Source organism: Balaenoptera ricei, chromosome 19 (genome assembly GCF_028023285.1).
Source record: "Balaenoptera ricei isolate mBalRic1 chromosome 19, mBalRic1.hap2, whole genome shotgun sequence".
Classification (NCBI taxonomy): Eukaryota; Metazoa; Chordata; class Mammalia; order Artiodactyla; family Balaenopteridae; genus Balaenoptera; species Balaenoptera ricei.
The window spans coordinates 33,593,041-33,615,342 of NC_082657.1; the positions used below are offsets into that span (position 1 = coordinate 33,593,041).

The 22,302-nt window shown below is 46.4% G+C and overlaps 1 long non-coding RNA gene across 1 annotated transcript; it reads left to right on the forward strand.

The window, feature by feature from the left end:
- Nucleotides 1–1,223: 1,223 nt before the first annotated feature.
- Nucleotides 1,224–5,814, forward strand: LOC132353827 (uncharacterized). Its single transcript, XR_009499115.1, has 3 exons — nt 1,224–1,321; nt 3,538–3,681; nt 5,267–5,814. It is a non-coding gene; the product is annotated as an uncharacterized LOC132353827 (long non-coding RNA).
- The last annotated feature ends 16,488 nt before the right edge of the window (nt 5,815–22,302 follow it).

Here is a 22,302-nt window from a genome sequence, read left to right on the forward strand (position 1 = left end):
CATTTTTTTTTTCCGATGTTTCAGAGTGTCTAACCCTGTCTAGGGAAGAAGTGGAAAGGAAGGTCCCTTGAGGAAATGAAACATGAGGAGGAGAAGTTTGCCCAGTGGACAAGATGAGAGAAGGCCATGCCTGGCAGGAGGCACAGCACGTGCAGAGGCTCAGAGGCACGAACGAATGAGGCGCACTTGTGGGGCAGTGAGTTTGACGTTGCAGGGTCCCTGAGTACAGATGACAGCAGAGGAAGGAGATAGACCGTGGAAGATGAGGGGCCTTTGTGAGAGGTTCGGACTTCATCCTGCAGGCCACGGGAAGGGATTTCAGTAGGGATGTGACATGCTCTGATTCAGCTTCTAGAAGCAGGAGGCACAGAGGAGCCTTGTACACTAGTCCGGACTTCCCCAGTGAGGATGCAGCAACACTGCATGTCACTCACCCTGTGTAAGGTAAGCAGTAACTCATTTGATCCTCACCATAATCCTGAGAGGACCAGAGAGGTTAAAGAATTGCCCAAGGTCACACAGCGAGGAAACTGCAAGAGCTGGGTTTCGGACTCAGGCATGTGCTCTTAACCTGTTTGCTCAATCTACCCACCAGGTAGGCGGGCTCTCCTATATACATTTTCAAAGTGTAAATGGACTTGCTTCTGCAGTAGATATATTTATTCAGAAAGACAGCCCTCATCGTTATAAATGAAAAAGCAATTTATTTTCTATTGCACATTATATATATATCTGTCTATTAAAAATAAAGCATTTGCCCATGCTGGGGTCTAATGAGAGGTGAGTGTGTGAACTAAGGCAGTGGGCCTAGCCAGAGAAGGAGGGGGCCCACGGGAACACATTTAAGAGGTTGTGGTGACAGGACGATGTACTGAGTGGCTGGAATGGGGTGAGGGGTCACCTTGACACACCTGAGGTCTGGGTGACTACAGGTGCCATTCGTTACCTGGAGGTGTGAGCGTTACAAGAAGTTCTCCCAGGCGCCTTAAAATGAAAATCCTAAATACAGTGCTTTGAGGGGTAGGTTACATCAAAGATAGTAGGATGGGGTGGGGTAGAGGACTTGGTCACTGGGGGACTTCCTGGACGAGGCAGGAAGGGCTCTGGCTCAGGACACTGGGCCCTGGACCAGGGCTGTGCCAGTAACATTGCGGGGAAATGGAAATTCCCAGTGAAGGAGGCAGAGGAGCGGAGGGCAGGTGGGACAGGCGGCTCTCCACCGGGGCCAAGTGCACGATCCCAGCACAGCCTGTAACCGGAGCCCTGGAAGAGCATTAGGAACGTGACATCAGGGTGGCATTTGCAGCCTCGCCCCCAACAGGTGGGTGGAGCATTTATTACTTGAATAGTTTCAGCTGAGGGTGAGAGGTGAACCGGGGTAACAGGAGTCCCCACTCCTCTCCCGGGGCACCTGGCCCTTTCCCGTTTCCCTCTTAACTCTTCCCACTCCAAGTAAAGCAAGGCCTTTCTCCCCTCCTGTTGTCTTTTGTTTCTGCGGCGGATAATTTGAAAGCCCGGCATACTGGATTTCTTTTTAGCACACCGATAAGGCAGAGGAAACATCTGTGGCTTGAGACAAAATGTGTGAAAGATGGGGGGCCGAGGTGGGGACAGAAGTTTTCTGTCTTGTCCCTCCTTGCTAGACACCTCCTTTATTAAAACGAAATTTATAGGTTGAAATGTGAACATGAACGTAGAGGAGACAGAAGGTTTAAATCCAAGAGGAGGGAATTCAAAATAAATAAAAAAGGAAATCCTGAAAAGTCACACTTCCAGAAGCAAATGCAGACACATTTGTTTCGGTTTCCTAGACTTTTTCTCCGCCATCCAGCTCAAAGAGCTCCACCACCTGTGATCCACACCTCAGATTTATTATCAGTTTCCAAGGACCAGCCGAACAGCTTCACCACCAGCCTCTTAATAAATCAGGCGCTGAAAGCGGTTCAGATGAGAAACTGATAGAAAAGGCCTGAACCCCAGAGGCATCGAGCTCTCAAGTCCCTGAGTCTCGCCATTTGCCCTTTTGCATAATCCCAAAGAGAGTAAAGATCTGGGAGAGGATAGGATTTGGTGTTGTCTGGAGTTAGCCCGGAAGTCAGAGACAGCTGTATTCTGCAGCATCCTTCCCCTGCCCCCCTCCCGGCTTGCTGTGGTCCAGGCCCCGGGATTCGGTTGAATCCAAGGAGCGGTAACCCAGTTGTGCCAGGCTGCTGGGTTGGACGGGAGCCTCCAGCTTCAGGAGGGAAATGCCCTGCTTCAAAATAGCCACAGCACACTCTGTAAGTGGGCCATTTGCTGTTGATATGTTAGAAGTTTCATCAAACCTCTGGGCATATTTATACAATTAGAGCAGCAAGCGAAAGAAAACAGCACAGTGACAAATTGGGCTCGTGCACTCTGATTAACTTGTTAAGCTAAATAGATTGCGTAGGAAACGCGCCCCGTTTGAATTTGTGAAATTGCTTCTCATCAAGATAGATGCCTGCTGGGCCAGCCAGGGGGAGGGCAGCTGGTACACGCTTTGGCTGGAATTCGACGCAGGTCCAGAAGGAAAGGCGAAACCATCCCCTGACTCCAAACAAAATGACAAATCACCTTCGCCGTGGCCAGGCAGGGCAGCTTTGTCCAGAGCATGGACCATATTATCAAATCCTGTTGACCCAGAACCCAGGCAGCAAGCTGACTCCTGTCACCCAATGTTCTTTGGGTTCTTGGTTTCTATGAGCAAGATGACGGGTAGAAAAACAAGAGGGTGTAGAGTTTTAGTTTAAAAACCCTGTAGATCCAGCTTTCATCTTCCACGTCTTCAGCCACTGTGGGTGGACCCCATGCCTTGCAGAGTTGAATTCTGTCCAAGCCTAACAAATAGAAGCAAACATTTATTACATACGTACTCTGCGCTGAGATAAATGCTAAATGCTTTTGAGTCAATTATGTTATTAAAGCCTCACGATGACTCCATGGCAAAGGTGCTAGTATTATTCCCATTTTCCAAATGAGGTCAGATAAAGGTCCATGGTAGGGCACAGTGAAGCTGGCAAAGGGCAGGGCTGGGACTTGAACCTGGTGAGTCTGGTTCCTGAGCCTGCGATGTTCATTTCACACTGTGTTGCCTGCATCAGGACTGTGGGAACCCTCAGGCCCTTCAGAGGACTCCCAGGCCCTTCAAAGACCCTATAAGGTCCGAAACATCCTTTTGACACATCAAAGAGGTTGAGCCAACTTGCAAATTATTTATAAAATACATATAGCACAATGTTTGAAAATTGGTATGGACAGAGATTGTCTCCCAATCTAGAAAACTGGATTAATCAATTCCCCTTATGCCTTGACCATTCTGATGCTTAAGGGGAGAATGGAATTTACAACATGTCAACTCCACCAATAATAGTAATAGCTGATAATAATGGTAATAGCTAATCTTACAGCACCTGTAGCACCCGTGCTATGTGTCTGGCCCCCCTACTTTGCCTGTGTCAACTCATTCTTCACAGCAACCCTATGAGATAGGTGCTATTTTTTAAACCCATTTTCCAGATGAGGAAACTGAAGCAATGGAGGTTAAATAAATTCTGAAGGTCACACCATTGCAATAGGATGCAGGCAGCAGCCATCTGAAGTCCATATCCAGACAACCATGGAAACGCTGTGTCCTGCCAACAGGGCTGTCTTGTGCACCAGGTAAAGCCCTCCCCTTTTCACTGCTGGGAGATGGTCCTTGGGGCCTGGTCAGGCTGTGTCCTGCACGCTGGGAAGGTGACGCATCCTCCTTGGTTCTGGAGGAACCCGCTTCCTTTTCTAATGGGTGACCTCGCTGCCCGCTCCTTTGCCGCTGCTGGGTGAGCTGGGGCAGCGGGTGTGGTCCCTCAGGCGCTGCCCAGCCAGAGCAGGACGTGGCTCTTTGGCTCCTACCCCCTTTGGAGCGTGGCTCTACAGCATGTGGAGCTAGAATGACAGGAACCTGGTTAATGGGGACACAGAACTGTGCTTGTCCCCTGGGACTGGGGACTCCTGTGAACAGGGCCTCTGAGGGTGGGCTGGGGCTAGTGCTCTGGTTGGCACATAGGATGGCAAGAGTCACATCATTTTCTTGCAGGGTGACAGGCCCAGGCCTGCCTAGGCTGGGACAGATATGTGTGCGTTGTAGAAGGTGGGGCCCGACTTTTTCAAGAGACTTCTGAAAGAGAGGTGATTCATCTTCTCTTGAAGGAGATAAAGGACCTCTTGGAGGTCATCATTTGCCACTGGCCATCTAGGACTTTAGCAGGTCACTCATTCATTCATTCACTCATTCACTCATTCAACAAGTCTACAGTGGCAACTGTGTGATGCATGGGGGACACAGAGGTAAAGAGTACAGTTAAAGTCCCTTAGGAGTGAATGATCTAGGCTAGGATAAGGCAGAAGGTTATATTATCACATGAATAAATGCAAATTTGTTCATCTGGGATGAGAGCTACAGAGGAAAGTAACCTAGTGCTTTGGGACCCTGTAGGGAAGAAAGACCTGGTCAGAAAAGTCAGGAGAACTTCTGCGAGGAAGAGAAACTGGCTCTGAGATCTGGATCATGAGAAGAACTCACTGCATGAGGGAGAGATGGGAAAGGAAAAACACTCCTGGTGGAGGGAACTGCAGGTGCAAAGGCCCTGTGGCAGAGAGAACATGGCAGATGCAAGGGCCTGAAGAGGCTGGGGTGGCTGGAGTACAGAGTGTGGGAATGGGTCTGAAGAATCAGCAGGGGCCTCACTAGACTGGGCCTTGCTGGCCCTGTTAAGGCCATGGAAGGGGTTGGTTTTCATCAGAGAAACAAAGAGAAACTATTGAATGGTTTTAAGCGTGCAGATGAGAGAGGAAGGTAAACATGGAGAGAGGGCTGTGACACACCCATTTGTGTTTGGCAAAGATCACAGTGACCCAAGCTCATCTCTTCGTGTCAGAGCTTTCAGAAAGGGCTGGGTGTTTCCAACATGGAAGTCACAAGGGTGAGACTCTGGGTACATGGAGCCTAGGAGAAAACCCAGGTAGGAGAACAACCAATTATCTAAGCAGTTTTGGGGGGGGTCTTCATTTTTAGGCACAAAATCTAGCAGACTGGGAACACAGTGTTGGGGTACGCAGGACCGAATTTAATAGCCTTTAGGGTAGAGCCTTGCTCTCCTGCAGCAATAGAAGTTCATCCTAATGACCCCAAGGCTATCCAGAAAAGATAAAATTATAGTGAGTATTATTTGTTTTGGAAAATAATGAACAACGTATTACATTGCAGGTGTATCCCCCCCACTCCCAGTGATGGTTAAAATAAAAAAGAAATTGTTGCTAAAGGAATACATCACATGACCTCTAAAACGTTCCATCGTGACCTGTCCTTTGAGCAGATAGCCAAGCCTGATTGTACTACAAGCATATTGATTAACTCAAGAGATTCTTAACTAGCAGCAAGGAAGTGGAGTGCTCCTGTAACAAAGATCTGAACAGGTGGAAGTGGCTTCGGCATTGAATCATGGATCAAAGCTGGAAGAATTTTGAGGCACAGGAGAGAAAAAGCCCACATCCTCTTAATCGGACTGTTGGCAGAAACATGGACATTCAAATCCCTTCTGGTGAGGGTTCAGAAGAGGAGAAACATACAAAGGAGAAGGCCGTATGAAGACAGAGGCAGAGATTGGAGGGATGCAGCCAAGGAATGCTGGCAACCTCCAGAGCTGGAAGGGGCAAGGAAAGGATTCTCCCCTAGAGCCTCCGGAGGGAGTAGGGTCCTGCCCACACTTTAATCTCAGCCTCACGATACTAGTTTTAGACTCTGGCCTCCAAAACTTGAGAGAATAAATTTCTGTTGTGTTTGAGCCAGCAAGTTTGTGGTAATTTGTTACACCAGCCACAGGGGACGAATACATTCTGGGTAACATTTACTTCATATTCCACGAACATCCGTGATTTCACATTGCTGGTGTATCCTCATCCTTCACAGCTCAGACCAATAGGCACCTCCTGAACTGGGGATCCCCAGCCTCCCTAGCCCGATCCGTTAACCTGCTTGTTAACCTCTAAACACTTAAACTCTCAAGCCTAACTTCCTTCCTTAGTTTGTGTACTTGTATTTTGTCTGCCTTCCTCCCGTTAGAATATGAGCTCCAGGCAATCAGGGACCGTGTCATCCTGTTCCCTGCTAAACCCTCAACACCTAGCAGAAGCCTGGAGCGGAGTGAACATTCCTTGAAAAGTTTGCTGAATGAATAAACGACCTTTCGCAGTGTCCTGGAGGCCCTCCTGAGTTTGACTGGTATTAATAAGACGGGTCCTCTCGCTTACTTTCATCAACAGGTATTGATGGTTATTTAAATTCTTATTTTGGATCCTTAGTCCATCCCAGGATGTGAGGCTGTTTAATATTCATTCATTCATTCACTCATTCAATAAATATTTATTTATTCGGGCTTATTATGTGTGAGGCAGTCCACTGATGATTCCTAATTGGGCTATTTTTTCCCCTGTTGAATTTCAATTGAGAAAGAAAAGCAATTGCAGCGTCTTTCAAGGCAAAACAAGCCCTATAACAACCACAAACCGCAAACAACAAAACAATCTTTCATGAGGCTAATTAGTCCTAAGCCTTAAAAAAAATAATAATTGCCGATTCTGGAGCAGTCTTTGAAGGCTTTTTGCACTGCATAGTAATCAGGAAACTTCAGCCTTCACAAGGCAAGGGCTCAGAGCAAAACAAGTCGCTTTAGGGTTGTGTACTTTCTGTAACTCTGATTTGGCTGAATTTTCTTCTGATAAGGAAATTTTAAGGACATTGATGGGCAAGGGAAGCACATTCATTGCACACACTGATTCTTTCAACAGACTTCACGATACACAACCAGTCTCATAATCAGAAGTGTTTCTTTCTGTTTAAAACCCAGAAGGGTAGCTGACATCTTTTATCAAAAAGACAGACAATTCTTATCCCCTGACAATTCCAGATTGTGGATCCCAGGAGGCTCTCCTTACACTGGTATTTTATCACTGGAATCAGAGCGACTGCTGTTTATTTTCTGAACCTCCACGTAGTTTTCAAGGTGTTGCCAGCAGGGCCTGGGCTGACAGTGACACGTGTTATTGTCACATTGCTAGATCTGAAAGAAAACACCAGATAAATAAATATCAGTGTTTCCTTGGATCTCTTTTTGCTATCATGGGCACCGGAGGCACTGGCATTTGTTAATTCACATATCTTCCCTGTTTGGTGAGGCAATGTTTCCTTTCATCTACTGGAGTGGGGGAGGAAGGTGGCGGCCCAGGCTGGCAGACTGGCATGGACCGGGACGGCCATTTGATCTGGGTGAGGGGCAGAGGGGGAGATGGCCTCTGGATAAAGTTCCATCCACCGAGAGGGGCGGAGTCTGGCTGCAGGACTGTCTTCTTATGCCTCCCTCACGTGGGTAGGTTATCTTGCAGTGCGCTCAGAATCAGGTGACGTGAGCTGGGGTCCCAGTCGGATAGGTTGCTTAACCTCGGAGCCTCTGCTTCTCTGTCTGTAGAACTGGATACTGGGACCCTCCGCTGTCCCTCCTAGATTGTTGAGAGACCCACAGAAGAGGGAAGTGCCCACCTCCAGCCAGAGGGACTCCTCATTTCCCCCAGACCCTCTGCTTCCTCCACACTCTGCCCTGTTCTCTCCTCTGGATCACATCTCCCTCTGCCTTTTGCCTTTTTTAGATCTCTTTATCCTGGATCAAGGGATGACGTCAACAACCTACGGCCTGTGGGCCATATCTGGCCTGCTGCCTGATTTTGGAAATACAGTTTTCCTGGAACGCAGCCATGCCTGTTCATTTACATACTGTCTGTGGCTGTCTTTGTGCTTCAGTGGCAGAGCTGAGTAGTTGCAACACAGACCGTACGGCCCACAAAGCCTAAAATCTGTACTATCTGGCCCTTCACAGAAGTTTGTCTGTTCTCTATGCTCTCCTAGACGTCGATCACGCTGATTCCACTCATCCTTGAAGACCCAGCTTGAGTTCTTGGTCTGTTTGGCATCCCATGGCTTGTTCATCGGTTTTATATGCAAAAAGTTTCCCATGATCAAATACATTTGGGAAATCCTAAGTTAAAGAACCGTAAGCAGCCTTCTTTACTAACTGCAGAACTTATCAGTGCATTTAATGTGCTGGTGTGCGTTGGGAATCCCTGAGAGGGGAATGTGGTATGCAACATTTCTCAGATGTGTTTCTCTATTGGGCTACTGAGTGTTGAGGAGCTTGACCCACCTTCTCTAATTATTCTCTCTCTCTGGGTGATGCCATCTGCTAGTATATCTTTAGAATAGATTGTGTTTTTATCTGAAATGTACATTTTTAGCCTGGATCTCTCCCCTGGCCTCCAGACACTGCACTCCCTTTACAACTGTGTAACAGACACCTTAGACTTACAATGCTCCAAATGTACCTGTTCTTCTCCCATCATTATCCTTCTTAGGAAGTGGCAACACCATTCAGCAGTTGCTGGGGCCAAAAACCTAGCACTCTTCTTTTTTTTTTTTTTTTTTTTTAAAAGGCAGGTGGATTAGGGTCTGGAGGATATTTATTTATTTATTTATTTTATTTTTGGCTGTGTTGGGTCTTCGGTTCGTGCGAGGGCTTTCTCTAGTTGCGGCAAGCGGGGGCCACTCTTCATCGCGGTGCGGGGACCGCTCTTCATCGCGGTGCGCGGGCCTTTCACTATCACGGCCCCTCCCGTTGCGGGGCACAGGCTCCAGACGCGCAGGCTCAGTAGTTGTGGCTCACGGGCCCAGCTGCTCCGTGGCATGTGGGATCTTCCCAGACCAGGGCTCGAACCCGCGTCCCCTGCATTAGCAGGCAGATTCTCAACCACTGCGCCACCAGGGAAGCCCCTAGCACTCTTCTTGACTCCCTTCATACTCTCACACTCTTTCTCTAATCCATCAGTATGACTGTCCTCTCTAACTTCAAAAGGCATCCTGTATAGGACCACTTCTCACCAACTGTACAGTGCCCAGCCAACTCCAAGCCACCAACATCTGTTGGCTGGATTCCTGCAACAGCCTACAAAGTGGGCTCTCTGCTTCTGGTCTTGCCCTCTCTGATTCATCCTCTGCACAGCAGACAGAGTAATCTTTCTGAAACTCTAATCCAATCACTTATTTCCCTGGCTTAAAATACTTTAAGGAAAATATTTCTGTTCCAACTAGAATAAAATACAAGCTTCTCCAATGGCTTTCCAGGCCCTGGATAATCAGGCCTTCACCTACGTCTCCCTCTGGCCTAATTTACCCGCAAACCCAGTAACCCCAGGGCCTTTGCACATGCTAATCTTTCTTCTAGGAAAGCTCATTGTCATTCCATTTCCCTCCCCTATCTTTTCAAGGCCCCTTCTGACTCTTCATTGTCATCTAGGTCATTAGACCCTCAGAAAGGCCCTTACTGACCAAACCAAAGAATACCCGATTTCATTGTATCAAGTTATTCTAGCTTATCATCTTCATAGCTCTTATTGAAACCCCTAATTATCTTATCTATTGTTTTCATGCTTATTTTCTGTCTTCCACTGAGTACAAGCTTCATGAGGGGGAGAACCAAGCCTGTGTTTCCTTTTCCACCACTAGGGATCCAGAGCCTAAGACAGTCCCAGGCACACAGTGGCTGTTTGACAATCACCGCTTGTTGACAGACTGACCCATAATCTCCTTAATCTGCAGAGCACCCTGTGTATTAGCATTTAGATTATCGTTATAACAACAAGCTAGAACATCTGACATTCGTTGAGGGCTACTTGCCAGGCACTGTGCTAAATGCTTTTCTCCGGTTATTTCATGCCGTTCTTCCAATTAACCTATAGAGCCTATGAGCAGGTACCATTTTTATTTCCATTTCACAGGTGAGGAAACTGAGGCACAGAGCAACTAAGTTGCTTGCCTAAGATTACACATCTGGTCATTGACGGGGCCTGGACACTGACCTGGATCTGATTCCAGATCTGTGACTATGGGCAGCGTTGGGGCTGCAGCTGCCACATTACAGGGGTGGGCATTTGAGCCTCTAGGAAGAAGGTTTACAGGGGCCTGAGAACATCACAGCCAGGTTCACCTCTGACTGTGGCTTCTGATTTGAGCAGGGGCTTCTCTATCTTACGTGCACGTTACTTGGAATGTTACTTAGTTGGGTCAAGAAAGTGTATAGCACAGGGAACTATATTTAATATCCTGTGGTAAACCATAACGGAAAAGAATACGGAAAAGAATGTATATATGTATAACTGAATCACTTTGCTGTACAGCAGAAATTAACTCAACATTGTAAATCAACTGTACTTCAATAAAATAAATTCAGAAAAACCCCTTATTCTCATCAGGAACAGCCAGGTGTGTGTTTCACCTCGCATAAAAATTGGTTTTACCCTATCGATCATTCATGAGCTAATAGTTGTAAAGCACCTACAACAGTGCTGGCCCATAATAAACGCTTTATAATTTTTTGTTGAATAAATAGCTGTATGTAGCTGAAGGGCTTTGTCCTTGACCGCAGGGGTGAGCAAATTCACTGACTCTCTGTGTCATCCCTCTTTCCTGCTCAGGTAGTGATTACAGGTGGCACACCTGCGTGACATCAAGTAACGTGGAATCACAGAGTCGTTCCCTCCCTCGCAGTCAACGTGGCCCGATTTTAACACCTTTCCAACACCTAGCAGAGAGTTCTCTGGGACTAACCCAAGGCCCAAAGCCTTTGGCAGGAGAAAGGATCTCTCAGGCATGTAAGAGCCTTGCTTTGTATAAGGTTGCAGACGCAGTATTTGCAAACGAAACACAATACCACTGTGTCTATTTAAATCTTGAGATTTTTATTATTATGGTAAAGTTTGCTTTATAGCAAGGGATATTGCCTTTTCATTATAGTAGTGACTTCAAGTTTTCTTTCAAAATGAATAGAAGTTAAAATTTAGTTTAAAGCACACATTTACCATATGACTCAGCAATTCCATTCCTAGGTATTTACCCAATAGAAGTGAAAGTCTGTGTTACATGCAAATGTTCTTAGCAGTAGCTGTTCATAATAGCCTCAAATTGGAAACAATCCAAACGTCCATCAACAGGTGAACAGATAAAGGAACGGTGGCAACTCCATACAAAGGAGAGCTACTCAATAATAAAAAGGAACAAGATATCAAGGCACACAACAGCATGATGAGTTTCAAAAGCACTGTGTTAAGTGAGAGAAGTCAGAAACAAACGACTGCGTACTCTGTGGTTCCATTTCTAAAATTTTCTCAGAAAAGGCAAATTGTTGCAGCAGCAAACCAGTGTTAGAGCCCTGGAATGGGGGAGAGGATGGATGTGAAGGGGCCCGAGAGCACTTTAAGGAGGATGGAAAAGGTCTGTATCTTGATCTAGAGATGGTTCCATGAGTATCTAAGTTTGTCAAAACTCATGGCATGGGCACAAAGAGGGTGCATTTTATTGTACGTAAAGCATTCCTCACTTAAGTTGGTTAAGAGTATAAAGGAAAAAGAGGCAAATAATAAAATAGGTGTTGTATGAAAAGGTAGAACTTGTGAAGGTGGCCAAGGGTTAGGAACTCCTGGACCAGTGTTCTGCTGCCCCGAGCAGGAGATCTATTATTATTCTTTTGTTCATCTCCTGACTGCCATTAAAACATTCTTCAGTCATCTTTGTCACTTAATGCAATTGTAATTTTAACTGTCAACCTTTTCTTTTCTGGATTCTGGATTTCATATCTTGCTAAAGACACTGAAAAGGACTTCCTCACCCTAAAGGTACGAAGACTATTATCTCATATTATTCTCTAATGCTCCTATAATTTTAAAAAATATGACATTTAAAATTTTTTATTTTTAATTGTGGTAAAATACACGTAGCATAAAATTTACCATCTTAACCATTTTTAAGGGTACAGTTCAGCGGCATTAAGTACACATTACTGTGAGACGATCACCCCCAGCTAGCCATCTCCAGAACGCTTTCATCTTCCCAAACTGAAACTCTGTCCTCATTAAACAACTCCCCATTCCGCCCTCCTCCCAAACCCTGGATATCACCATTCTATTCAATACCTTCTGACCCTATGAATTGGACTATTCTAGGTACCTCACTTAAGTGGAATTGTACAGTATTTGTCCTTTTGTGACTGGCTTATTTCATTTAACACAATGTTCATACCATTTATAAAACCGTGAGAGTTTTAGTCGATCTGGAATTTATTTTTGTGCGTGTATGGTGTAGGTAATGATTTAATTTTATTCCTCCCAACAAATGGTTAACCAGTTTTCCCAGCATCATGTATGGAAGAGATCTTTTTTTTTTGTCACAATCAGTTGATTGCCACCTGTACTTTAACTGTATTCTGCGCATAAATGCATCTCTCAGGGGACCCTCTTTTCTGTTCCCATGGTCTGTTTATTCCTAACACCATTGTGACTACTTCAGCTAAGAGCTCACCCATCCCAAGTCCAGGGACTTGCTCAGGCTTAATGTCTTCTTGTCAGCCTTTCAGGTCCTCCCAAGGATTTGGGGCGCCCTACTGCCTCCCTAACGCTCTCCCATCTCTCCCTTTCCCAAGGGAGCCTAGTATGCAGGGTTATCGGTCCAGGTATGGGTGAGGAAGCCCTGGGCCGTGCGTGTCAGAGAGCACAGACCCCCCCAGAGACTTAAGCACCCCCATCTGCTGCAGGGCTGGGGTCACAAGGAGGTCAGCCACTGCCCTTGCCTCAGAAGGATCTGGTGGGGGGCATAGGTGCTCAGGATGGTTTAATTGCTCTGTCTGCAGTGGAACTTTACCATGACCCAGTTGACTGTCAGGCAGACTTCAAGATAAGGCAAGTTAATCTTGGGTCCCCTCCAAGGACATTTGATGCAACATGCAAAACCGAATCCTTTCGAAGTTCATTTCCGAGGAGACCCTGGAAGCGGCGGTAGAGTGTTCCCTGAATTTCTACAAAGAGAGTGTGGCAGTCCTGCTGGGGCCACCTCTCTGAGGCGGTGAGAGGGCACAGAAGGAGCAGAGCCCAGGCCCATCTGGGTAGGGCTGGTTAGCAGGTGTGCGGGCCCACAGACTTTCCGTGACTACCTGTTGGGCTGTGTTAAGCCCTTGGCCCAGTGTCCCACGGGATCCGGGCACTTCAGACTGCTTTCTTGGGGCCAGAGGTGTGGGCAGAGAGTGGGAAAGGCTGATGTTTCTATGAATCTCTTGCTGTCTAATGTCAAATGAGTCAGGTCATGCCCGCCAACAAGCTCCCTCTAGGTCTCTGGTAAGAGGCAAGAAGCTGGGCCAAGGGAGCAGAGATAAGCTGGGGGAGCATCTTCTTTCCCCACCCCTGCCTACCTCTGAGCACCAGGCAGGCCACCTGGAGAGCCTGGCTGAATTTCATAAAAGCCCCTTGGGCACCAGGATGGGCTGCGTTAGAGGAGATGCTGGGATCGTGGGGAGAGCAGGCCAGCTCTGCCAGGAGTCAGCAGGAAGGCAGACTGACAAAATCAGCTAGAAGTTCTGTGTTCCCCAAGCTACGAGCATTCTCACGCCACCTTCCCAGGTTTCCTGTATCTTCCAGTCCCTGCACAGGTCTTAACATTTTACACACACACGCACACACACACATACACACACACACAGACACACACATTCATAAATACCTAGAGACAAATGACAAGGAAAACACGATGATCCAAAACCTATGGGATGCAGCAAAAGCAGTTCTAAGAGCGAAGTTTATAGTGATACAAGCCTACCTCAGGAAACCAGAAAGATCTCAAATAAGCAACCTAACCTTACACCTAAAGGAACTAGAGAAAGAAGAACAAACAAAACCCAAAGTTAGTAGAAGGAAAGAAATCATAAAGAATCAGGGCAGAAATAAATGAAATAGAAACTAAAAACAAAAACAATAGAAAAGATCAGTGAAACTAAAAGCTGGTTCTTTGAAAAGATAAACTTGATAAACTTTTAGCCAGACTCATCAAAAAAAAAAAAAAAAAAAAAGGGAGAGGGCCCAAATCAGTTAAATCAGAAATGAGAAAGGAGAAGTTGCAAGTGACACCACAGAAATACAAAGGATCATAAGAGACTACTATGAACAACTGTATGCCAACGTAGAAGAAATGGACAAATTCTTAGAAAGGTACAATCTCCCAAGACTGAACCAGGAAGAAATAGAAAAGATGAACATATTCAAATGCTTTTTTAACATAAGTAAATTTAACATTTTTATAAGCCATAATATCTGTGATATAGTAATAATCAGTATCACTCAGAGAACACTTATGATATGCCAGGCATTGCTGGAAGTACTTTAAATATATTGACCTAGTCAATATCAACTTTCATTCCCCCCCATTTAGCACATGAGGATGCTGAAACACAGAGAGGTAATAAGTATAGTCACTTGCCCAAGGTCACGCTAATAGGCCGCCTCTCAAATCATGGACCAAATATGGGCCATGCTGATTTTTTCCCCCAAGTCACATTAATGAACCCCCAAGAATATATATATATGTATGTATATCTCGAAGTAAGAAATGTTCATCTGTATATCAGCTGGTTCTTTCTGCAAACCCCCAGTTCGTGGACATCCACTAAATCACGGCTCTTCTGGGAGGGATAATGCATGTTCCCAGTCAATGCTGGAGCTGGGATGGCTCCTTCCCGTGGATGATGAGACCAGCAAGACCACCATCCTCCTGACACACCCTGCCCACCTTGGCTCTGTCAGCTCCATGTATGTTTATACCCAGTGGCTACCTCCCAGGCACCACAGGGATCTGGGGTGAGTGTGTTGGGCGGGAGGCTAGGAGGAAAGAAAAGTCTGAGGTCCATTCGCCACGGAGAATCCTGCAGAGCCTAGCAAGTCACTCCCCATTGTTTAGGTGCAAAAATCACCCAATTCTGTCATGGTCACTTTCTTGCTGTCTGGTTCAAAATCAAGCACCTGGCCTTGCTCCCTCCTGAGTGCGTCTCCATTAAGCTGGCAAGTAGGAAGTTCAAAGTCAGGCTCCAGAGCAGCCCACATGGCGGGAGAGTGTGGTCCTCAGCTCCAGGCACAGAGATTTATGGCCTGTTTTGTGGCTTTCATGGAAAGTTACGGCATCATCTGTGGCATCATGACCACCTTGGAGCATCTTCCGGGAGAGCTGGGCAGCTCTTGGGGAAGCCCTGGGGCATGTTCCCATCTCCTTAGGGACACTGGGAGGATGGAATGGGTTAAGGGATGAAAAGTGCTTTTCCCCTAGAAGCTGCCCAAGAGATGCTGGCTGGTGGTGCTGTGGGCGTGCCTCTTTGTTGGTTGGTTTCTTGTTTTCACTCCAATATTTCCAGAACCTCTTCTCCGTGACGGGCTCCGTGTTACATGGAATTCAGTGGCAACTGAGATAGATGCAGTTCCAGCTCTCGTGGACCTAAATGCCTGTTTTCCCTGTTTCTGTATTATTCATTTTTACATCTCTTAGAGACGGCATCTTCTAAACCTTTGGAGGGAAGGTCACAATCCCCTGCAAAAGTCAGACATATGCACGTAGGTATAAGCTACCCCCATTCGGCCAACAAATCAGGGGGTCTTTGGATCCTAGCCACTCTCTCCATTCTCCTTAGTGCCTCTTAGCATCCCCTAAAGATAGAGTGGAAAAGAGAAAGGTACCCTCAGCAATTTATGCCCATCCTAACTTCCCCTTCCCAGCTCCCATGGGTGCCCTTGAAATGGTGTGAAACGCTTCCTTTAAAAGCCCAGCTATTTACACTGACAGTATTTACTTTTAACCTCCAGTGGCTGAGTCAATATCATTTTTCCTCCTCTCCTTCGTTCCCTTGGCTCAAAAAGCCAGCACCTTTATGAAACCCACCTATCTCTTTATCACACTGTGGCCTTTTAAATTTCACCTGCTCCGGGAATTAAATTACAGAGGCCATGGAGCTCCAGGAGAGGCCATTGTTTAGGTCTAAGTATTTGCTTCTGCCTCACATGGATGCCCATCTTCTCTCTTGGCATAGTTTCAGCCTCCAGTGTTCTAGGTGTGCCCCAACTGCAACCCTTGCACTTTTTTTCCTAAGTACTCCTCCCTACCTGTGACCTGAAGCATTGACCCAACCGATGTGGGAGGGTGGGAATTTTCATCGAAACTGTGACCACCAGGGAGTTTCTGAACAGACTGTGACTGCAGGAAACAACTCTCTTATCTGCTCTCCTAATCACTACCCAGGTGAGTCTTTCGCGCTACACCCTGCCACAGGGCACCCTGTACCCAGAAGTGAGCTTCCAGGCACGGGCTTCATTCAACAAACCAATTCTTTCAGTCCTATCTCTAATCAGATGCCGTGGGCAGAGGAGAGTGATAACACCTTCTCTGTTTTGCAATCGTGGACACGACTGAAATGGGAGATAGATCAAGGGAGAGGTATGGGGTAAACTTGAACCAGCTCCCCAGACACCAGTGAGGACATACAACTCATTTTTCTTGTTGAACAACATGTATCTCCATTCCTTGGCTTGTTGATCCTCCCGTAATTCTCTGAGCTGCCCTGGCCCCCTCAGGAGCAACGCTCAGTATTTAGCAGCCAACTGGGTGATGAAGATCTGGCTGGATGGTGATGGTCCTCAGATACCAGCTCAGGGCCTTCTTGATTCTGCAGAACTTCCCTTGGGTTCCTGGCCTGTCCTGGAGTGGAGGGAACCTACCATTCCCCTTTGGGCAGTTCCTTCTGCCAAGAAATCTGGTCTCGGCAAACTGGTTTTTGTTGGCACATCCTTCTCTCCCTCTCTTTCTCTTTTCCTCCCCAACAGAGCTTCTCAAAGCCTCAATCCTTCTCTGGCCAGTTCATCACTGGGTCTGCAGAGCCTGGCATTGTGGCCACCCAGCATATTCTTGGCCTGAGACCAATGTCGAATGAATCAATGCTGAAGAATGAGTGCACCCAGCACCCACCCCCCGGGAAATGACAGTTCGATTTGCAAGGCTACTTTTTATCTTACCTGCCTCCTCACTAGGCCTAAGAAAAAGGTACAATTTATAAGCTGGAAGGAAATGGACCAGTTTGATCCTGAAGTGTGGGTACAGCTGTTGCCATGAGTGGAGGACATGAGGCCATGAGTGCTGGTACCTGTAGATGCTTACAGGAAGCTCTGTAGAGCACAGTGCATTTAATGCCAGTCTGTAGAATCATAGGGGCAGCAGTGTCGGTGAGAGGGGAAGGGGGCACAGCTGTAACGCTGGGCCATGGGAGAGGGGATGATCTCTTTAGGGTATGTCAAAAGTTCAGCCAGTGTGACTTTTCTAAATACTAGGAGGCAGGGGAGGGGAGTAGATATAAAATAGTATGTATATATGGTATGTATCTATCCATACCAATATGCGTTGTTTTTTACAATATATGTGACTGCTATGTTCTGAATGCTGTGTCCTCCTTAAAATTCATATGCTGAAATCCCAACTCCCAATGTTATGGTATTAGGAGATAGGGCCTTTGGAGGTGCATGGGTCATGAGGGTGGAGCCCTCATGAATGAGATTAGTGCCCTTATAAAAGAGAACCCACCATATAAGAACACAGTGAGAAGTCTGCCACACAGAAGAGGGCCTTCACCTGATCATGCTGGCACTCTGATCTCAGACTTCCAGTCTCCAGAACTATGAGAAATACATTTCTGTTGTTTTTAAGCACCGCCCCCCCCCCCCACCAAGTCTACAGTATTTTGTTATGGCAGTTTTGTTATGAGACAATGGACATTTTCTGAACTATTAATTGCTATGGTGGGTCTACTGGTCAGAGTCCCAGTAGGACATAGATAGCAACTCAGATGGTTCAAGGGTCCTCAGTGAAGGGCCTGCATTCAGGGACATTAAGGGCATGATCAAGGGATGACAAGCCCCAGAGGCTAGCTGGGGAGCAGATGCTGTTACTAACTCTAGACCTGAAAGAGCAGGGGTGGCATGGGGACATCGGAGTTCTGCTAAGGCGGGGTCCACTGAGCAGAGCGGTGCTGCCTGCCAGAGCTGTAGCTCTGGAGTGACATGGCCACAGCCAGAAATCACACCCCAAAGCAAGAAGAGAGCAGGGAATAGATATTCTGTCCTCTTCTCTTCCCGATCTTTTGCCATGGCCTCGCATTGGCCAGCTGGGAGCCAGAGAGCATGGACACCTGAGGTCAGCCCCACGGAGCACAGGGCAGGGCAAAGAAGGAGAAAAATTGATGTGGGGGTGGGGAAAGTGGGGGTAACAGAACAGTTGGGTCGGCAGTCAAGATCTTGCCTGGCCTTGGAACCAAAGTCCACATTGGCTGTGTGAGTGATGCTGCCGGCTGCCCTCTTTTGTGGGCATCTCTCCAGGCGACATTTGTACCACATAATAGGTGCCTGATTAGTTCTTCTAACCCATTATCTGTTAAGTCTAACCAATTATCTATTACATTAGCTACTTGGATTCATCATCTAATTTAATTTTAATGCAGTACCTGGTATATAGAAGACGCTCAATAAATATCTCTTAGACAATGAGTGAATGAATAAACTAATAAATAAGCTGATGAATGAATATGAATCACCTTTAGCGTGGGTACTATGAAGTCAGACAAGGAAAGAAACCTAGCACCGGGAACTATATTCAATATCCTATAATAAACCATAATGGAAAGAAACATGAAAAAGAATAATAAATAAATAAAATAGAAAATGCTTTTAAAAAGAGAGAGAGAAACTTGGGTTCTGAGAGGTTAATGGTTCAGCCCAGTGTGCTCGGTCACTCAATGTATTTCCCAAATATTTACTGAATACTCACTGTGTCCTGGGCATGTTTACCTTTGACTGGAGGGGACAAACACATCAACATGTGTTTGCTGTGTAATAGCTAAGTGCTACAGAGACAAATACAGCAACAGAGAGGACGGGGAGCTCTGGGGATGGGGTGTGCTTTTATAGCGTGTGGTCAGGGATGGCCTCTCTGGTATGGAGAGATATTGGAGGCTGGATCTGAAGGAGGTCTCTCTGGAGCTCTCTGGGATAACAGCATTCCTGGAGGAGGAAAGTGAGTGCAAAGGCTCCGAGGCAAGAATGTGTTTGGGGCATTTGGGGAAAAGAGAGACCAGTGTGGCTGGGGCAGAATGTAACTGCCACCCATCCAGCCAGATAGATGGATGTTCTAAAATGTCAGTGTGACCCCACCCTTCCTCCAGTGGCTTCTTGCAGTACTTGGGAATGGGAATATCCTGCCCATCTCCCTCCATGGCTCCTTCCCACGATGTACTCCAGTCACCTTTGTAACCTGGTTCCTCCCACCTCCGGGCCTCTTCTCTTGCTGTTCCCTCTGCCTGGAACACTTATCCTGGCTCTTTGGCTGTCACTCCAAAGAAGGCCATTCCCAGGTACCCTTGTCTATCATGTCACCCTTTTTATTTCCTTCATAATTGACGTTATTATCTCCCATTATCAAGCTCATATGTGCGTCTGCCAAGTTATGGTGTCACCTCGTGAACCTCTTATGTGTGCTCCACCATGTGCCCCACTGTGAGCTTCCTGAAGGCAGGGACTTCAACAGCTTGTTCTTCATAGGGTCTCCTGTGCCTGGAACAGTGGCTGGCACATGGTGGGTCCTCAGTAAATAGTTGTTGAATAATGAATGAATGAATGAATCAGTGAGTAAACTTTGTCTGAGACCCCAGAGTGGGACTCAGAAGAACATAATCTGGGGCTTCCCTGGTGGCACAGTGGTTAAGAATCCGCCTGCCAATGCAGGGGACACGGGTTCGAGCCCTGGTCTGGGAAGATCCCACGTGCCACAGAGGAACTAAGCCCGTGCGCCACAACTACTGAGCCTGCGCTCTAGAGCCCACAAGCCACAACTACTGAAGCACGCATGCCACAACTACTGAAGCCTGCACGCCTGAGCCTGTGCTCTGCAACAAGAGAAGCCACCGCAATGAGAAGTCCTCACACTGCAACAAAGAGTAGCCCCCGCTCGCCGCAACTAGAGAAAGCCCGCGCACAGGAACGAAGGCCCAACACAGCCAAAAAAAAAAATAGTAATAAAAATAAATAAATAAATAAAATAAATCTATTTTAAAAAAAAGAAGAAGAACATAATCTTTCTTTCCTCAATCTTTTGACCCTGTAGACTTTCTTGTGAGACCCTAGGTTTCCCTGGGGAGGGTTTAGAGAAAATATGCACACTGGCATCAGTGACCAGAAGAGAAGAGCTGTGGGGGTCCCAGGGAGGGTTTGGGGAAAGATTTCTTTTGCACTTGCCCCTTTCCTTCAAAAATACTTTCCGTGCAAGTTCTCCACAGTGCCAGGAGCTCCTGGAGTCCTGGCAGCAGCCCCCAAGGACCCAGTGTATCAGCTACACCATGGGATCTCCTGCCAGCACCCCACCCCTTGCTGAGTCATTTTCCCTTTGAATAAATGAATTAATGAACAGAAAACCGCCTGCTTATAGAGCCTGAAGCTGACATCAAGGTTGTGTTCTCAGCCTGGAGAGATCTGAGAAATACAGATTCTCTCACCTCCAGAGTTCTCAGATTCAAACATCTATGGACCCTTGTATGATTTTTACCAATTTCTTCTCCCCCTGATCTAATTACTTAGGCAATACTTTGAAATGACTCCTGTTTTTTTTCTTATATGCCTAGTTTTGTACCCACTTACTCTGTGAAATAATATAAGCTTGTTGTGCTGTCATGTTTGCTATAATACTCTTTAAAATACATAGACAGCTATAAAAATGATGGATAGTCCCTCCTGCACTACCCAGTGCCACCCTTGTACCACCAACAATGGAAGCATCTCATTTAGCAAACACTAAACTGGAAATCTGGTTCTTGAGAACCTGCCTTTGGAAAAAGCATTTCCAGTGATTTTAATGTATACGGTCTGAGGACCATACTATGAGGACATTATCCTGGGCCCCAGACTTAGCTTTTGGTGTGATGAGTAATGTGTGTGTGTGTGTGTGTGTGTGTGTGTGCATGCAGTCCATATCCAGGTAGGTGTTTAATGTCTGATAAAACAAGGTCCTATCAGAATGCTGGTACAAAACGTAAAATCGATAGCTAGTGGGAAGCAGCTGCATCGCACAGGGAGATCAGTTCGGTGCTTTGTGACCACTTAGAGGGGTGGGATAGTGAGGGTGGGAGGGAGACGCGAGAGGGAGGGGATACAGGGATATATGTATACATATAGCTGATTCACTTTGTTGCACAGCAGAAACTAGCACAACATTGTAAAGCAATTATACTCCAATAAAGATGTTAAAAAAAAAAATGCTGGTATAGAAATCTGCCATGATCACCATTATCTTATTGCTTTCTACTATGATGGCTTTTCTTTCCTTTAAATCTTCTAACCAAGTGGGCTTATAGATGGGGCAAGCATATTTGTTATCCTCATTTTACAGAGGAGGAAGGACACTGAGGCTGAAATTAAATGACTTGGTGGGGATCATTTCACAAAGTCTCTGCAGTCCATCAGTTTCCCCTCTACTCATAGTAGCCAATATAATAATGTGCTGGTAGTGGAGGGAGGAGAGATTGAAAGGGAGAAACTCAGAAAATTTGCCCCACATGGAAGTGTATGAGAAAGAGAGAAAGATGGGAGACGAGAGAAATCATACATAAAGCTTTTGACCAACTAGGGTCCAGCTTGTGTATTCCAGGGAAGGTGAAAGCCAAGAAAGCACACATGCTGAGAAAAAAGTACTGAGATGAAGATGGGCCTCCATCAACTTCTCTATGCTGGCCCCCAACTCTCTGCCTTTGGCAGCACATCTCAGCCTGGGGCCAAGCAAATACTCTTGAGGAGGCTAGGCCTTGGTATTTACACACAATCTCTGTTTTGGAAGTAATTAATCTTCGAATGTATGAGCCTCTTTGTGGTGGAAAGCGCGCGCTGACACTTTTGTGTAAACACCCAGCTTAGCATATTGACAAACTGGTGGCTGTTACTTTGATCCTAGGCTGTTGGCTCTGAAAAGGCAAGCCGGCTTTGGGCCACCCCACCAGGCACAAAGGCGGCTCTAATCCCCTCTACACTCGTCTCAGATCCATATTTAGAATTCGGAGTCTTTATTTTCTATATCCACTTAAGCTCTGCTTGGAGTTTGTTTAGTAACCTTCTTCCTTCTTTGCGTTTGACGGTGACTCATACGTTCGTTTTCTTAGCAAGGCATGCAGCAAAATTCCAAAGTAGCAAATGACCTGAATGAAAACCCTTAAACTCACATAGATTTAATCACTGCGGCAAATTGGAACCATTTGTGGTCAGGTTTTGATGGCGATCTATAAAGATTTCCCCCATGCCCCCCTCCACTTTCTTTTT